At 28.4% G+C, this 6,000-nt stretch overlaps 1 pseudogene; it reads right to left on the bottom strand.

The window, feature by feature from the left end:
* Positions 1-336: 336 nt before the first annotated feature.
* Positions 337-1,200, bottom strand: LOC114299296 (protein FAR1-RELATED SEQUENCE 5 pseudogene; annotated as a pseudogene).
* Positions 1,201-6,000: the final 4,800 nt, after the last annotated feature.

Below are 6,000 nucleotides of genomic sequence, written 5' to 3'. Positions count from 1 at the left end.
ATTCATAATATATGGCCATCCCCATTTCTCCTTCACGCGAAAAGTCTGCTCCAACCAATGATTGTCAAATGCATCATACTTATCAAGCATTTGGTCCCACTGTATTCGGAAATCTTCTTCATCATCAATGTCATGCATAAATTTTGAAAACACAGCCTTGACCCCTACATCATCGAAAACAGAACCTACATGCTTGACAGCATTTTGCATCAAATGCCACGTACAAAGATGATGGTTTGTATCGGGCATAACAATTGGAATGGCCTTAGTCATCGCCGCATCTTGATCTGTGAAAATAGTTTTCGGAGTTTTGTTTGAAATTGCCTCCAAAAAAATTTAAAACAACCATGTAAAAGATTCAGCAGTCTCATCATACATCAACGCTGCACCGAATATAATTGTTTCTCGATGATGATTAAATCCAACAAATGTTCCAAAAGGTCTATGCTCGTTATTTAGTTTGTAAGTAGTGTCAAATGTCACTACATCACCAAACTGAGCATAGTCCATGATCATTTGAGCATCAGCCCAAAATATATTACTTATCTGCTCATCACAATCTAATTGGACTGCACAAAAAAAAGATGGATTTTCCACAGTTTTCTTACGAAAGTAATGCAACACACTACCCGTTTCTCCATATTCCAAATCTTTTTGTCTCTTCGATCTTAGGTAATTTTTTTGGTCTAATTTGGTGAAATCAAGTGATGCTCTTCCACCAGATTCCCTACCAAATAGTTCATAAGCAGACCTAAGAGGAATTCCAGATTGTGAAGCTAATTCTACTTCAATTGCTTGGGTGGTAGATATTTTTCTTTGGGATGACAACATATGAATACAATCTTGAGGCATAAGATCATGATAATGATGTTCAACAAAATCACAAGCAATATATTTTCCTGAAATTCTATCTAACTTGATACTAAATTGGGTACCACAACTACATCTTATCTCTTGTCTTGGATTTTTGACAAGTGGATCTCGTTTGTCAATACCCCGACTTCCCTCTTTGTAACATACAAACGTACGTGATGTTATCTCCTTCGTATGTTTGTTTTTGTTTGCATAGGCCTTCCTAATACTAAAGCCCATCTTTCCCCCATACATATTGTAAAAGTCATATACGGCTTGTTCAGAGTCAAATGACATTTCCACTTTCGGCTTCCAACTACAATCATCAACAATATTATTTTCTTCCATTACCTACAATTCATATATATAAACCATATAATGGAGGCAAATTATATGAATCCACAACTAAATGTATGAATGTTAAAATAGATCAATGTGATTAACTATATAGATAGAACATAAAATTTCATATGAAAAAATAGATCAATGTGATTAACTATATATATAGAACATAAAATTTCATATGAAAAAATCTGACTTATATATATAGAATATAAAATTTACCTACTTCAGTGACTGAACCCATTTCAGTTAGTGAACCCATTTCATATGAAAAAATTTGAATTAATTTAAATTAACAGATTACACCTAGGCAACAGATTAAAATCTGAAATGGGTTTAACAGATTACACCTAGGCAACAGATTAAAATCTGAAATGGGTTAATTTGAATCAACAGATTACACCTAGGCAACAGAGTGAATTTGAATTAATCTGAATCAAATATATTAAAATCTGAATTTGAATTAACAGATTACATCTAGGCAACAGATTAAAATCTGAAATGGGTTAATTTGAATTAACAGATTACACCTAAGCAACAGATTAAAATCTGAAATGGGTTAATTTGAATCAACAGATTACACCTACGCAACAGAGTAAATCTAAAATGTCCGGATCTTCTGAAACAAACCTATACATATATACATATATATCATATATATATAACAGCAACATAGCAACCATCTATGAATCAATCTGAAATGGGTTAAAATCTGAAACAAATCTATACATATATTATATATATATATATATATATATATAACAGCAAGATGATGAAATGGACCTCGCTGTCGCCGCAATGTCGCCTTCCCGCCATCGCATCGCCGCTGGACTCACCGTCGCCCACGATCCTTTGCTCGCCATCGCGCTGATTCTCTATCTCTGCTATCTCTTTCGTCTCTCACTTCCTTTCTCAGTTCGCGTTAGTTCTCTTGCAATTCCTCACTTCGACTTTTCAGTCGCTTTTCTCTCTGCTAGGGTTCAGTCGCCTCAAATAGATGGTGCAAAGGCTAAGAAGACGATACAGAGAAAGAGAAAAAGGGGGAAACAAGGGAAATGAATTTTTTGAATTAAAAAAAAAAAACTCAATAAAATGGCGTCGTTTAACACAAAACGACGTCGTTTTGTATACAACGGCAGGAAAGTATGGCAGATGATCTGGACTCCGTAAGGGCCCACTACGGATTCTGTTTCGATAATTTTAACCGTTCAATGTGTAACACTCGTCAAATATCATATGGCTGTAAAAAATCACGTTGACTGGATATTGATAGTTACGTGATCAAATTAGTTTTGTATAAAAAAAATGAACAGCAAAAAATAAACGGTTGACAGAAAACTGATCCGATGAGATAGCTATCGATATCCAATCAACGTGATTTTTTACAAACATATAGTACTCGACGAGTTTTACACATTAAACAGTTCGGATTATTGAAACGGGATCCATGATGGGCTCCCATGAACTCAATAGCACCCTCCAATCTAATATGAAATTGGAGAAAAATCAGCCCTTTTAGCATCACTCGTCTTAATAATTTGATAGTGATTCGATCAATTATGGTTTTTTTTTTTTTTTTTAAGTATCACTCACTTGTACATCCATCTATCTATCTATCTATCTATATATATATATTATGTAAGGAAAAAAAAAAAAATTAACCTACAAGTTTTATGAGAGTTTCAATATTTTAATCTTAATTTTTTAATTTTTTGATTTTAAAAAAAAAAAACTTAGCATTTATTGACTTCTTCCAATCCACAAGCATTTTTTACTTCTCTCTTACCTACTGCCACTCCATTTCAACTTCTTCCATATACTGGCCCCGTTTGGTGTAACTGTTAAAACATATTATAAATTATAGATTATAAACTATGACTTTGATCAGAAGCTGTTAATCTGTTTGGTGTAACTGTTGAATTATAGATTTAAGTTGCTGAGTAGTGTTTGTTAAATAAGCTGTGAAGCAACTTTTTCAATTAACTTTTATTTTTTGTTATTCATTATTTGTCTACATTTCTCATAAATAATAATAATAATAATAATCTATAGTCTATTTGGGTCCTTTTTTATTTTTTTAAAAAATAAAAAATAAAAAATAAAAAAATCTAAAAGAATAACCGTAAATTAACATGTTCACAGCAGAAGTAAAGGGTGAGCAGTTTCTCAAAATCAGTTTTTTTGAGTTAAAATAAGTTGTTAGAATAAGAAACCATTTAAAATAAGTTCAATCAAATAGTTAACAATAGCTTTTCCAAAGCTAGAAATTATAAGTTGACTCAAAAAAACCCAAACAAACACCCCACTATGGTTAGTGATGGGATTATTAAATTATTTTTACAAAAACCTATAAAAAAAATATTAATAATGCTAAAAAAATGAGCCAAGTATTTGTGTAAAGGCTTGACATGTATCCACTCTCAAATTTTCAAATGAATATAGATGGAACCAAAGAGTTTAGTTTTAATCGCTAACAAATATTAAAAGTTCGACCATTGAAGCCTAATAATTATTAATTAATAGAATTCAGTAATAGAAAGATTTCAAATCACATCTCTTTATCTTCTCAAATGTTCACTTTTTTGAATTCATGCATTCAGGGACGGACCTATGCGTGGAGCAACAGGGGCCACGCCCCCGGCTAAAATAAAAAAAAATAAATTAGATTATATATTATTTTTGAACCTAATATTAATAATATATAATTGTGTAAGAAATATGCCCGTCTTTTGTCATTGTGAAGTAGCATGGCCTCACCTATTCATTATATGGCCCACTCCTTTTTCTTCACCTCTTCTTTCCAAAAAAAAAAAAAAAAAAAATTAAATGGAACATAAAATAAAGAATAAAATATAATTCAAAAATTCACTTCTTTTATTCATATATTAAATATAATTTTTTATAAACTCTTTGCTTGCATACATTAAAAAGGAAATTACTGGAAATTTTATTACAAAATTAATCATTAAACACTTTCGAAATATGAAAAAGCGTCTAGTTCCACTTTGATAAATGATTGAGTTGATTTGTATAAAGTATTATTTAATGCATGACTTTGCTTTTATTCATATATTAAATTCACTAAATATACCTATCTATAAAAATAAAAATAAAAATCACTAAATATATGATTGTTTTATTTTTTATGTACTAATTTAATAACAAATTTTAGTTTATTTTTTGAATTCAAAAATAATAGTTCATGTCAATTCATATAAAAAAAATTATTCATGTCTTGGCCCCCCACATATGAATTCCTGGTTCCGTCCTTGCATGCATTCATTCTAATATTGATAGAGAATTGGACGTGTGGAATAGTGAGAGGCATTAAAATTATATGTTGAGCTATGTAATTGTTGTAATGAAAAATAAATGTCTTCTTCCTCTTCTATGGCGATTTATCTGATTATACCTCCAATTAAAACGTCAGGTGTGATTTTATATCATCATTGAACATTGCTTTCATCTTTTTTAGATACTTTGTCTCACAATTATTTGTGTTTTATGTTATAAAATTTATTACATCTGTGTTTGCTAAAGCTATTTGATGGACCTAATGCAAAAAATGCAAACTATTTCAATGTCATTTTCAAGATTAAAAATACAAAAAACATACACAAAAAGTATATGAATAAATAAGATTTTATAAAATTTGTTTGAGTTTCACTTCTTGAAAATCTTATAATTCATTTATTTTTTGTATTATATTTTATGTTTAGTTTCTGCACTTTTTTTTAAATATAGTTTTCTTTGTTTTCTTTAAAAGTTAATTTTTAAAAATTAATTAATTAATAAATAAATCATTTTCTATTTCAAACAATTTCATTTTTGTTTTAATTTTTTATTTGTTCTCAAAATAATTTTAGTTTTGGGCAATTACTTACTCTTTTTTTTTTTTTTCTTTTCTATTTATTGTAACTTTGTGCATTTTAGAGTGTGATATTTTTACTAATACACTTGAAGATGTACTATGGAAGAAGTATAATGAGAAAATCAAGAAAAAAGAAAAAAATAAATAAAACAATATAATGAATGTGGAGTAAAAATCAAAAGTCCCAAAGCAAGCAAGCAAACAAATCAGTAAAATAGAATGCTTAATAATAGACATTTGAAAATTTATAACAAAATTTTATAACTTTCATTTTTGCTAAGAAAATTCTATTTGGTACTAGTTAAATAAAATATTTTTAAATTTTATTTTTTTTTTAATTTGAAATTAAAACTATAGTAAATTTATATAAGGATAATTGCTAACCACATTTTTTTACTTAATGTATAATATTTATATTGACTACCGTTTTTCAGATTTGCCGTTAGAAATAAATTTTTCCTTAATTTAGTTATAAATTTTACCTGTACATTATTTTTAAATTTTAAATAAAAATAATTAATTAAAGATATATTATATTTAAAAATCATAATTCACAGACAATCCGTGCGTATAACGGGCGGACCACCAGTTTGTCCACTAGTTTGTAATTAAGGCAACAATTGAAAAGTTTTTTTATTTTTACTTCCTACTGTTATTTTTATTTTTTGTGCTTACTTGTTCCTTCATGGTAAAAGTACATTATAATTTAAAATAATTTGGAATAAAGAACAATAAGAGTGAAAGATAGAAAAATAAAAACTAAAACTGGATTTGTTAAGATTTTAAAAAATATATATAACTTTTTAGTGGTTTTCTCATTTCTAAAATGAAAATAATTTTTAAAAATCTAAAATATTTTTAAAATGCACTTAGAATTGGTGGCATTTTATATTGAAAAATTCTAATTTTAAGTGCACAAAATTTGAACACACAAT

Source organism: Camellia sinensis, chromosome 12, assembly GCF_055761805.1.
Source record: "Camellia sinensis isolate YWXY chromosome 12, ASM5576180v1, whole genome shotgun sequence".
NCBI lineage: Eukaryota > Viridiplantae > Streptophyta > Magnoliopsida > Ericales > Theaceae > Camellia > Camellia sinensis.
This window is presented reverse-complemented; position numbering and strand designations above follow the sequence as displayed.